Source organism: Salmo salar, chromosome 09 (genome assembly GCF_965601325.2).
Source record: "Salmo salar chromosome 09, fSalSal1, whole genome shotgun sequence".
NCBI lineage: Eukaryota > Metazoa > Chordata > Actinopteri > Salmoniformes > Salmonidae > Salmo > Salmo salar.
The window spans coordinates 79779541-79792016 of record NC_138299.1 but is presented as its reverse complement, the minus strand read 5'-3'; the positions used below and the strand labels follow the sequence as shown (position 1 = coordinate 79792016).

At 40.8% G+C, this 12476-nt stretch overlaps 2 protein-coding genes and 1 long non-coding RNA gene across 3 annotated transcripts in view; all 3 read right to left on the bottom strand.

The window, feature by feature from the left end:
• Nucleotides 1–6274, bottom strand: part of LOC106611879 (uncharacterized) — a 65535-nt gene extending 59261 nt beyond the window's left edge. The window contains exon 1 of the mRNA XM_082955962.1: nt 6133–6274. The gene's annotated coding sequence lies outside the window, so the exon portion shown is untranslated. The remainder of the gene's footprint in view (nt 1–6132) is intronic.
• LOC106611881 (uncharacterized) overlaps nt 1–12476 on the bottom strand; it is a 90315-nt gene that overhangs the window by 5026 nt on the left and 72813 nt on the right. The window lies entirely within an intron of this gene.
• Nucleotides 6471–7961, bottom strand: LOC145858045 (uncharacterized). Its single transcript, XR_014378807.1, has 3 exons — nt 7734–7961; nt 7088–7427; nt 6471–6726 (listed from the first exon to the last, which is right to left on the bottom strand). It is a non-coding gene; the product is annotated as an uncharacterized LOC145858045 (long non-coding RNA).

Genomic DNA, 12476 nt, shown 5'->3' with positions numbered 1-12476 from the left:
TGCCACCTATCCAAGGTTTCTGGTTTGGGTAGGTTTAAATAGTCATTGTTGTAACAAAATCACCTATACACTTCTGTCACGTCCTGACCAGTATAGAGGATTATTTGTTATTGTAGTTTGGTCAGGACGTGGCAGAGGGTAGTTAGTTTATGTATTCCGGAGTTTTGGGTTTCTTTTCTATGTTTGTGTTTCTATGGGTTTTCTATCGGTTCTGTTTCTATGTTAGTTACTTGGGGTATGGACTCTCAATTGAAGGCAGGTGTTTTCTAGTTGCCTTTGATTGGGAGTCCTATATATTAGGGTGTGTTTGGTCTTGTTGTTTGTGGGTAGTTGTTTTAGCACTGCTATACGTGTGTAGCCTGCTATACTGGTCCTGTCGGTCATTGTTTTCTTGTTTTTGTTCGTGGTGTTCACATTATAATAAATTATGAAGAGCACGCAATCCGCTCCACTTTTCCCGACAGCAATTTCAACATATCTTCTGACGAAGAGGATCGTGACAACTTCCTGATGAAGTCAGTCACCGTGTCCGTGTATACAGTTGAAATTGGAAGTTTACATACACCTTAGCCAAATACATTTAAACTCAGTTTTTCACAATTACCAACATTTAATCCTAGTAAAAATTCCCTGTCTTAGGTCAGTTAGGATCACCACTTTATTTTAAGAATGTGAAATGTCAGAATAATAGTAGAGAGAATTATTTATTTCAGCTTTTATTTCTTTTATCACATTCCCAGTGGTCAGAAGTTGACATACTCTCAATTAGTAATTGGTAGCATTGCCTTAATTGTTTGTTTTTTTAATGGGTCAAATGTTTCGGGTAGCCTTCCAAAAGCTTCCCACAAACTGTTGGGTGAATTTTGGCCCAATCCTCCTGACAGAGCTGGTGTAACTGAGTCAGGTTTGTAGGCCTCCTTGCTTGCACATTATTTTTCTGTTCTGCCCACACATTTTCTATAGAATTGAGGTCAGGGCTTTGTGATGGTCACTCCAATACCTTGACTTTTTTGTTCTTAAGCAATTTTGCTCTTAAGCAATTTTGCCACAACTTTGGAAGTATGCTTGGGGTCATTGTCCATTTGGAAGACCCATTTGCGACCAAGCTTTAACTTCCTGACTGATATCTTGAGATGTTCCTTCAATATATCTACATAATTTTCCTCCCTCATGATGCCATCTGTTTTCTGAAGTGCACCAGTCCCTCCTGCAGCAAAGCACCCCCACAACATGATGCTGCCAACCCCGTGCTTCACGGTTGGGATGGTGTTCTTTGGCTTGCAAGCCTCCCCCTTTTTTCTCCAAACATAACGATGGTCATTATGGCCAAACAGTTCTATTTTTGTTTCATCAGACCAGAGGATATTTCTCCAAAAAGTACAATCTTTGTCCCTATGTGCAGTTGCAAACCATAGTCTTGCTTATTTATGGCGGTTTTGGAGCAGTGGCTTCTTCCTTGCTGAGCGGCCTTTCAGGTTATGTCTCCTTCCTGAGCGGTATGACGGCTGCCTGGTCCCATGGTGTTTATACTTGCGTACTATTGTTTGTACAGATGAACGTGGTACCTTCAGGCTTTTGGAAATTGCCCCCAAGGATGAACCAGACTTGTGGAGGTCTACAATTTTTTTTCTGAGGTCTTGGCTGATTTATTTTGATTTTCCCATGATGTCAAGCAAAGAAGCACTTAGTTTGAAGGTAGGCCTTGAAATACATGCACAGGTACACCTCAAATTGACTCAAATGATGTCAATTAGCCTATCAGAAGCTTCTAAAGCCATGCCATCATTTTCTGGAGGAATAAAATGAAAGCAATCAATGCAGTGATATTTAAGTGATTTTGCACCCTAAAACACATAGTTGGCTGAAAAAGACAGATCCTCGGGTGGACCGGGCAAGCAATTGCTACTAACAGTCACTTTTCAGCCCTTTTTACATGTATATCCTACTACCAGTCCCTTTTATGTATAAATCCACCTCAACCACTCCAGTACCCCTGCACATTGAATAAGGTACTGGCACTGACCTGTATATACAACCACTCCAGTACCGACTGGGCGCAGAGATTGTGTCCAAGCCGTGTTTACAGGCACAGTCAACTTAGTGTATGTAAACTTCTGACTCACTGGAATTGTGATACAGTGAATTATAAGTAAAATAATCTGTCTGTAAACAATTGTTGGAAAAATTACTTGTGTCATGCACAAAGTAGATGTCCTAACCGACTTGCCAAAACTATAGTTTGTTAACAAGAAATTTGTGGACTGGTTGAAAAACGAGTTTTAATGACTTCGACCTAAGTGTATGTAAACTGCCGACTTAAATAGTTTGTCAATATTATTCTGAGCCTATCCGGAACATATTCCAGTCCGCGTGATCAAAACAAGCATGGATTCCGATTGGTCAGACCAGCTTGAGTAGACTATAGCACGGGTACTTCCTGTTAGATTTTCTGCCTATATGAAGGGAGGAGCAAAACGGAGTTGTGATCTGATTTGTTTAAGGGAGGGTGGGTAGGGCCTTGTAGGCATCCCATAAGGGGGGATAATCGTGGTTGAGCATTTTACATTTACATTTTAGTCATTTAGCAGACGCTCTTATCCAGAGCGACTTACAGTAGTGAATGCATACATTTCATAATTTTTTCCCCCCGTACTGGTCCCCTGTGGGAATCGAACCCACAACCCTGGCGTTGCAAACACCATGCTCTACCAACAGAGCCAGCCGCAGCGACAGTACTACAGTCAATGTGTTGATAGAACTTCGGTTGCATTTTCCTCAAATTTGCATAATTAAAATCCCCAGCTACAATAAATGCGGCCTCAGAACATGTGGTTTCCAGTTTGCACAAAGTCCAGTATAGTTCCTTGAGGGCCGTCATAGTATCGGCTTGAAGGGGAATATACACGGCTGTGACTATAACCGAAGATAATTTTCTTGGAAGGTAATACGGTCTGCATTTTATTGTGAGGTATACTAGGTCGGGTGAACAAAACAACTTTTTGTACGTTATCAGAATCACACCATGAGTAGTAAATCATGAAACATACACCACCGCATTTCTTCTTCTAGAGTTCTATTTTCCTGTATGCGCAATGTACTGAACCCAGCAGGCTGTATGGACGGGGACAGTATATCTTATTCAGAGAGAGCAATGATTCCGTGAAACAGAGTATGTTATGCTCCCTGATGTCTCTCTGGAAAGAGATCCTCACCCTGAGCTCGTCTACATTATTGTCCAGAGAAATAACATTAGCAGGTAAAATACTCAGAAGCAGGGGATGGTTTGCAAGCCTCCTGAGTTGGACTAGAAGTCCACTCCGAATACCTCTTTTCTGCCGGCGTCATCTTGGAGCAGCCTCTGGGATAAGTTCAATTGCCCTGGCGGTACGAATAAAGGATCCAATTTGGGAAATTCCTGATCATAATGCTGGTGATTTACCACATCTCTGATATGCAAAAGTTTTTTCCGGCTGTATGAAATGACACAAAAAACATTCTGGGCTAATAATGTAAGAAATAGCACACAAAAAAACAAAATACTGCAGAGTTGCTTAGGAGCTAGAAACAGAGCTGCCATGTCTGTCAGCACCATCTTGCCATCTGGCTTGATAATGTATGTGATATCAACAGAGAGGTATATTTTCTGGGTGATTTCAATATTGACTGTCTTTCATCAAGTTGCCCACTCAAGAAAAAGCTTCAAACTGTAACTAGTGCCTGCAACCATTTTCAGGTTGTCAGTCAACCTGCCAGGGTAGTTACAAACAGCACAGGAATTAAGTCATCAACATGTATCACGTCTTTACTAATGCAGCAGAAATTTGCTTTAAAGCAGTATCCAAATCCATTGGATGTTTCACTCTAAAGCTTCTACAACTGTTAAAATTATGTCTGTGAGTATAACAGAACTGACATGGCAGGCGAAACCCAGATGACAAACCATCCCCCCCAAAAAATATTTCAGCCTACCACTGTTTTCAATGGCTGTATTACACTTGTGATTTTATGAAAGTTAAATATTTATCATTCTGTAGTTTGATTTTCGCGCTCTGCAATTTCACCGGATGTTGGCCAGGTGGGACGCTACCACCTGCCCATAAGAAGTTAAATGTCAATGGAGAGCTAACATTAATAATATGCATGTCAATCTCTCATGGCTCAAAGTGGAGGAGAGATTGACTTCATCACTACCTGTTTTTGTAAGAAGTGTTGATAAGCTGTTTAAACTAATAGCACACAGCTCAGACACCCATACATACCCCACAAGACATGCCACCAGAGGTCTCTTCACAATCCCCAAGTCCAGAACAGACTATGGTAGGCGCACAGTACTACGTACAGCCATGACTACATGGAACTCTATTCCACATCATCAGGGAACTGATGCAAGCGGTAGAATCAGATAAAATTTTAAATGAAAATACACCTTATGGAACAGCGGGTACTGTGAGAGACACACACACAGGTACAGACAAACACATACGCACACAAACGCTAGCACGTGCACTCTACACACACGTACATTGTAATATTGTTGTATGGTCGTATTCTACATTTTGTATTGCAGATATGTAGTGGTGTAATAATGTTATATGATGTGCTGTTTATCTGTTGTTCCTTAATGTGTTTGGACTCCATGAAAACTAGCTGCTGCCTTGGCAACAGCTAATGGGGATCCCTAATATATACAAATACATATAGTTAACATATAGAAACCCTGGTTGCAATAAAACATTTAAAGGAATCACATATCCTGAGTTGAGATGTGACAAATGCTATGATGCTGCTACTTCGAGAGGGTCGTTCTGTGAAATTAGTCCCTTTTAGGTAGTGTAACCTGAAAATGAATCACTAATCTCTCCCGCGGCTAGATGTTCTTTACCATTCGGCCATCAGATTTTCCACTGAATGCTCCTTATAGGACACATCACTGCACTGTATACTCCTCTGTAAACTGGTCACCTCTGTAAACTGGTCACCTCTCAAGACCCACTGGTTGATGCTTATTTATAAAACCCTCTTAGGCCTCACTCCCCCTTATCTGTGATATCTACTGCAGCCCACATCCTCCCCATACAACACCCGTTCAGCCAGTCACATTCTGTTAAAGGTCCCCAATGCACACACATCCCTGGGTCGCTCCTCTTTTCAGTTCGCTGCAGCTAGCGACTGGAACGATCTGCAACAAACACTCAAACTGAACAGTTATATCTCAATCTCTTCATTCAAAGACTTAATCATGGACACTCTTACTGACAGTTGTTGCTGCTTTGTGTGATGTATTATTGTCTCCACCTTTTTGCCCTTTGTGCTGTTGTCTGTGCCCAATAATGTTTGTACCATGTTTTGTGCTGCTACCATGTTGTGTTGCTACCATGTTGTTGTTATACATTTACATTTTACATTTTATTAAATAGTTATGTTGTGTTGCTACCATGCTGTGTTGTCATGGGTTGCTGCCTTGCTATATTGTTGTCTTAGGTCTCTCTTCATGTAGTGTTGTGTTGTCTCTCTTGTTGTGATGTGTGTTTTGTCCTATATTTATGTTGTAATTTCTCTTCTTTTTGTTTACTCCCAGGCCCCCGTCCCCGCAGGAGGCCTTTTGCCTTTTGGTAGGCCGTCATTGGAAATTATAATTTTTTCTTAACGGACTTGCCTAGTTAAACAAAAGTTAAATAAAATCATTTTAAACACAATCACATATTATAAAGAGAAATCTTCAGAAATGACTTTGGCAAAGCAACAAAATAAGGCTTTACAATAATGGTGAACACCTGGAGACATTTTGGGATGAAGTGGGTTAAAATCTTCCTAGAAGTCACAGAGGGTGACAGAGGGACGTGTCAAAATGCTGCATTTTGGCACGTTAGCAACTGTTTTTTCATATAGAAAAGTCTAGAGATAATGAATTCTCCATGTGGTCTATATTGAAGAAAAGATCAAATAGGGACTAATTTTGTGGAACGACCCTAGAGGTCATGATGATGATGATGACGATGACGAGGACGTCAATCATAATCATCATCATCTTTATCAATATAATTTGGTATTATTTTGCATGATGTGTCTGTTAAATTAAACATAATGACACAGAGATTACAGCATTGAAAATGTCATGCCCCGGGCACTTACCAGTGGAGGTTTTACTGATGGGGGACTCAGTCACAGGTCGCCACTGTTGTAGACTCAATGCACAGGGTATTACCAATGGTATTCACCCACTCTGATACCTTTGTCCCGTTGGATAAGGTGAAGGTAACATATATCAGCCCTGTAGGCAATCCAAACAACATTAATCACATGCGTATCTGAATTACATGTAAATACTGGCAAATGGATAGTGCTGTTTAGAAACAGGTCAATTCTTATTGATAAGAATTGATCATAACAATCATCATTATTATTATCATTAATCATTGATATTGTTGATAATATATTTTTTTAACAAAGTAAATTAAACAGTAGATTACCTGGACAAGTGTGAGATTCTACTGCTGACAGTATCACTGCTGATGTGGTTTCTGACGGTACAGGTGAGATCTCCTGACAGGCCTTTCTTCAGAGTGATGGTGTTTGTCTCATCACCAGCAGAGGCCTCAGTGTCTCTCAGTGTCTGTCCATCCAGAGTCCAGCTGTACTGGGGACCATCACCCTCAGAGGAACAGGACACCCTCATCTCTCCATGGGACAGACACTCAGAGGACAGCTGAGGACTGGACACTGGAGCTGTGGGGGAAGAAGGATATGTAACTGTAGTAAGAGGGCATACCACATTAGAACACAACACCAGCCATTCTTCTTGAAATCCACAGAAACTACTGTAGTCAACAGGAGCAGCAGATTCATGACACACAATGACTGCATTTCAAATAACCAACAGATGATTTAATGTTGATGGATGTGGTTATGACTCTATGTACCAACTACAGTAGACTATGAAAATAAAAATGACTCCATGGTTACACATAAAATGCATTTCTCATTATTTTGATTATTAAGCAGTCACATGTGTAGTTTAGCCAGAGCAATATTTAGAGCTTGTCAAAGTTACCACTTGTAATAATTATTTGGATAGTTAGTTAATTACCTTCGATGAACAGTTTTAGTCCTCTGATCCCTGATGATTTCCCTTCTGAATTAAATGTTTCTAGCCGGTATTCACCAGAATCTGTACTTCTTGTGTTATTTAACCTAAATGTCCCATTGTTTATAAAGAAGTGTACTCTGTCTTTAATGCGGGTGTCTCTTATTACCCAGTATGTCCTTCTTCATTCTGAGTATCTCTGTTTCAGCACCAGTTGAGCCTTTATAAAATGAGAGTTCATCATATATTGTAGCATCAGTCACCAGCTGGAGATAGACAGTTCCTCCCAGAGCTCCATAACACTGACATCCATTCTGTCTAGCATCACAGGAAGTCTCCAAGCCTGAAGATTAAGAAGAAAAGACACTGTGACTATCACTGTTCTAACCCATGTCAAGTCATGTATCATTTTACAGATGAGGATACAAGTAACTAACAGTATAACCAAACCAACAGCATCAACGTGATAGGGATCATTAAGTCAGTGATCATTATCATGGGACAATGAGTAAAGAGACAACTGTCTTCTACAGTGTTCTGAATATTGTCTATCATCATCTGTCATTTCTGCTACGTGATATACAAGACTCTGATATTATGTTCTCCATAAAAGAAGAGGAAAACCAACACATATAAAGATGTTTCTTACAATGAGACACTCCTGCTGAGATCACCAACAGTCCTAAAACAGCCTCCATGTCTCTTTACAACGCAGGGTCTCAGTTTATCAAATTAACTTTGGTACTTCAGCAAAGTCCTCTATTTTCGATTCAGAGCTGAATTTCCATAACCTGGCAATGTTTTACGGCACAAACAAAACTAATGTAAGGAAAGTATGAGAGATAGCTGCTCCTGCCACTCAGAAGACCTCACCCAGTTTGTGACAAGCAAAAGAAGAAGTGTAATTTTGAACCTATTCATAGATTCTGACTCAGAGGAAAGAGGAAGAGCCTCATCAAAGTCTCACTTCCTCATTATATAAAACAGCCAGGCTGCTGTGTGATGGATTTAGACAGGATGTCAAATATAGTATGTGATAAGTGATGCTACTTTTGAGTGTGATGAAGATATGTTGGCGCCTGAGAAAATAACACCTCATTGGTTGTGTCAGGGCAGTGGTCAGCTCTCACACACTGCTGTCCAACACTGACATGAAGACACTACCTTCTTCACAATTAGTAGGCTCTTTCACTCCATAAATGAACAAGTTAGAGAAAGATAGAAAGACAGGGATTTGAGAGGAGGAGAGGTGAGAGAAATAAGAAATGAAACAGAGGACCAGCAGATCAAAGTCCAATGTTTCCCCAATAGTGGTTTGTGACCCTGTGGTGTCTTCGGCTAGCTACAACTGATTCCTTTTGGGTTGAAGCTGTTGGCTAGACACAATAACATGTTGTAGCTGGAAATGGTTACTATGGCTGTATGATGAAACTTTAAAGGGTAAAAAACATGTTCAATCAATAACAGAAAGACTCACTACGGCCAGTGTATACAGTTGAGATGTTGTGTTGTTCATGTACTGCACCGTAGGGATGGTATTGGCCAGGTGATGAGTGGTGCCTGGTTTCCTCCAGACGTGGCGCTTGGCATTTAGGCATAAGAGTTCAATGTTGATTTCACCAGACAAGAGAATATTGTGTCTCATGGTCTGAGAGTCTTTTAGGTGCCTTTTGGTAAACTCCAAGCTGGCTGTCATGTGCCTTTTACTGAGTGGCTTCCATCTGGCCTCTCTACCATAAAGGCCTGATTGGTGGAGTGCTGCAGAGATGTTTGTCCTTCTGGAAGGTTCTCCCATCTCTACAGAGGAACTCTGTGAGAGTGATCATCGGTTTCTTGGTCACCTACCTGACCAAGGCCCTTCTCCCCCAATTGCTCAGTTTGGCCGGATGGCCAGCTATAGGAAGAGTCTTGGTGGTTCAAAACTTATTCTATAGAAGAATAATGGAGGCCACTGTGTTCTTGGGGACCTTCAATGCTGCAGACATTTTTTGGTACCCTTCCCCAGATCTGTGTCTCGACATAATCCTGTCTCAGAGCTCTACGGACAATTATTTCGACCACACGGCTTGGTTTTTTCTCTGACATGCACTGTCAACTGTGTGGACCTTATATAGACAGGTGTGTGCCTTTCCAAATCATGTCCAATCAAATTAATTTACCACAGGTGGACTATAATCAAGTTGTAGAAACATCTCAGGTATGATCAATGGAAACAGGATGCACCTGAGCTCAATTTCGAGTCTCATAGCAAAGAGTGTGAATATTTATGTAAATAAGGTATGTTTTTTTTAAATAAAATTAGCAAAAAAAACTGTTATCGCTTTGTCAATATGGGTATTGTGTGTAAATTGATGAGAATAAAAAATAATTTTATCCATTTTAGAATAAGGCTGTAACGTAACAAAATGGAGAAAAAAAAAGGGTTCTGAATACTTCCGAATGAACTGCATATGAAATGTATTAATTACACTGCAGAACGTTGCAGTCAAAGTGACTGCTCCTTAGCTTGAAGGGGGTCCCTCGAGGCCCTGTGTTTATAGTATTTAAAAAAAATTGTGCAAGCAAGTGCACACATTGGATATTACCATTAGACAGTTCTTCTGACGTCATTAAAAGTCCAAACACCACAATCAGTGGATTCACTATTGAAGTTCCAAACTCGGATTAAAAACTAAATCAACCTGCCACATTGTGTGACTAGAATGTTTGAGCAAAACACTGTGATCGGACCAAGTAAATTGGCGTCACTCTAAAGCGGAAAGGTGGAATAAACGAGTCAGGAGTTGGCTTCTTGATTGAACACAGTTCTCTATTGAGGGATTTTGGTCAATACAAACACTCCAACATAATCAATGAAAATCTCCCAAGGAAAACCATACATCTTCTTCTACAGATCAAACAAGAACACAATACAATTATCTTTACACTATAACAAATGTCACAGGTTTGTCACCATCTTAATGGTTCTTCGTGGTTAGCGTCTCTCTCTTGGTAGTCATCTTCCAGAGATAGGTTTTTTTTTTTTCCCCCATTCTTGCTGGTTCCCTCCTCTCTCTTGTAGGGAAAAGATAATAAGTCATTAGTACCATCAGCTGTGCTTAATTGCCTCTGGTTACCTTGTCTCACATGCCTTGTTGGGCTACTATCCGAGAGCCCAGCCTGCCCTCTGGTGGTCCTTCCACAACACGCAATAGATTGTGTCACTTCAGGGAGGGGAAAGGAAGTGTTTGAACACATTTCTTGATCTCACTTCTTCATTTCACAGACCAATGCATGAAAATGTTGTAATGTATACGATAAGGCATTAAATAAGATACAACACAGGAGTAAGATACACCACTCACACAAGTGAACAAGAGATCTTGAGACTAGATTCACATGAGGGCTGAAAGAGGAAATGTGATACAGAAGAAATTGTCACTAAATTTAGTCTGTGAGAACTTGATGCCTCAAAATGAGAGAGATAGAAAGAGAGAGATGCTAAGTTCACAAAAAGCTACTTTTAACATTTCATTGTTTTGAAGTAAAATTTAGCTGAGTAAGAGCAGGACGTACCAAATCACCCCACTAAATGATTACATCTACACTGCATGATCAAAAGTATGTGGACACCTGCTCGTCCAACATCTCATTCCAAAATCATGGGCATTAATATGGAGATGGTCCCCCCTTTGCTGCTATAACAACCTCCACTCATCTGGAAAGGCTTTCCACTAGATGTTGGAACATTTCTGCGGGGACTTGCTTCCATTCAGCCCCAAGAGCATTAGTGAGGTTGGGCACTGATGTCGGGAGATTAGGCCTGACCCGCAGTCAGTGTTCCAATTCATCCCAAAGGTGTTCGATGGAGTTGAGGTCAGGGCTCTGTGCTGGCCAGTCTTCCACACCAATCTTGACAAACCATTTCTGTATGGACCTCGCTTTGTGCACGGGGTCATTGTCATGCTGAAACATGAAAGGGTCATCCCCAAACTGTTGCCATAATGTTGGAAGCACAAAATTGTCTTGTATGCTGTAGCGTTAAGAATTCCCTTTACTGGAACTAAGGGGCCTAGCCCAAACCATGAAAAACAGCCCCAGACCATTATTCCTCTTCCACCAAACTTTACAGTTGGACCTATGTATTGGGGCATGTATTGGGGCTCCTGGCATCCGCCAAACCCAGATTCATTCGTTGGACTGCCAGATGGTGAAGCGTGATTCATCACTCCAAAGAACGCGTTTCCATTGCTCCAGAGTCCAATGGCGGCGAGCTTTACAGCACCCCAGTCGACGCTTGGCATTGCGCATGGTGATCTTAGGCTGCTCGGCCATGGAAACCCATTTCATGAAGCTCCCGACGAACAATTCTTGCACTCGGCGGTGCTGTTCTGTGGGCTTGTGTGGCCTACCACTTCACAGCTGAGCCATTGTTGCTCCTTGACATTTCCACTTCACAATAACAGCATTAAAAGTTGACCTGGGCAGCTCTAGCAAGGCAGAAATTTTACGAACTTACTTGTTGGAAAGGTGGCGTCCTATAACGGTGCCATGTTGAAAGTCACTGAGCTCTTCAGTTTGGCCATTCTACTGCCAATGTTTGTCTATGGAGATTGCATGGCTGTGTGCTTGATTTTATACACCTGTCAGCAACGGGTGTGGCTGAAATAGCCGAATCCACTAATTTGAAGGGGTGTCCACATACTTTTGTATGCACAGTTTATATACCGTATACAGTAGGTCACCGTAGTTAGGTGATCAATATGAACCTACAAGTATATTTATCTTGTAGTGACATGGCCGGATGTCAACACTACATTTTAATAATTGTTCTTATGAACTATTGTGAGCTATCTAAAACTTACAGATACATAAGAAAATTGCTGTGCTGTTGGCATGGTTGCCTTGCTGTTTTGGTCTTCCGTGGTGATCACCCAATCTGATGTTGATGTAACATTGGGTAAGGTGCATGGCACACATTTGAGGACAAACAGAAATCAAATAGTAACTGAGATGTAAAAAGTTAATAGATTTTGTTTGATTTGAAAAGTTAATAGACAATGGGTAGAGACAGTCATTTCATGGGGACTAAATACGGAGTTTATTTAACTGTGGTTTAAAAAAAAAATCACTAAGAGGATATAGTAAACAAAAGGTTTACAGACAGACAACAATTATAAACTTATAAAACAAAATACCTTCAGATGACAGGTTTTCTTCATGTATGATCACAGACAGACTGTCAGCAGAATGAGGACTTCAGCAAGTTGGGAATAAAACAAACACATTTTACCCTGGTCCTGGGGGACAGAAGAGAGATATAACACTTAAATAAAGTAACCAGCTAAACATGATTACACATCCTAATAAATGATTTGACATCTGTCTCCCTTTCTTTCTCAGAGTCAGCATA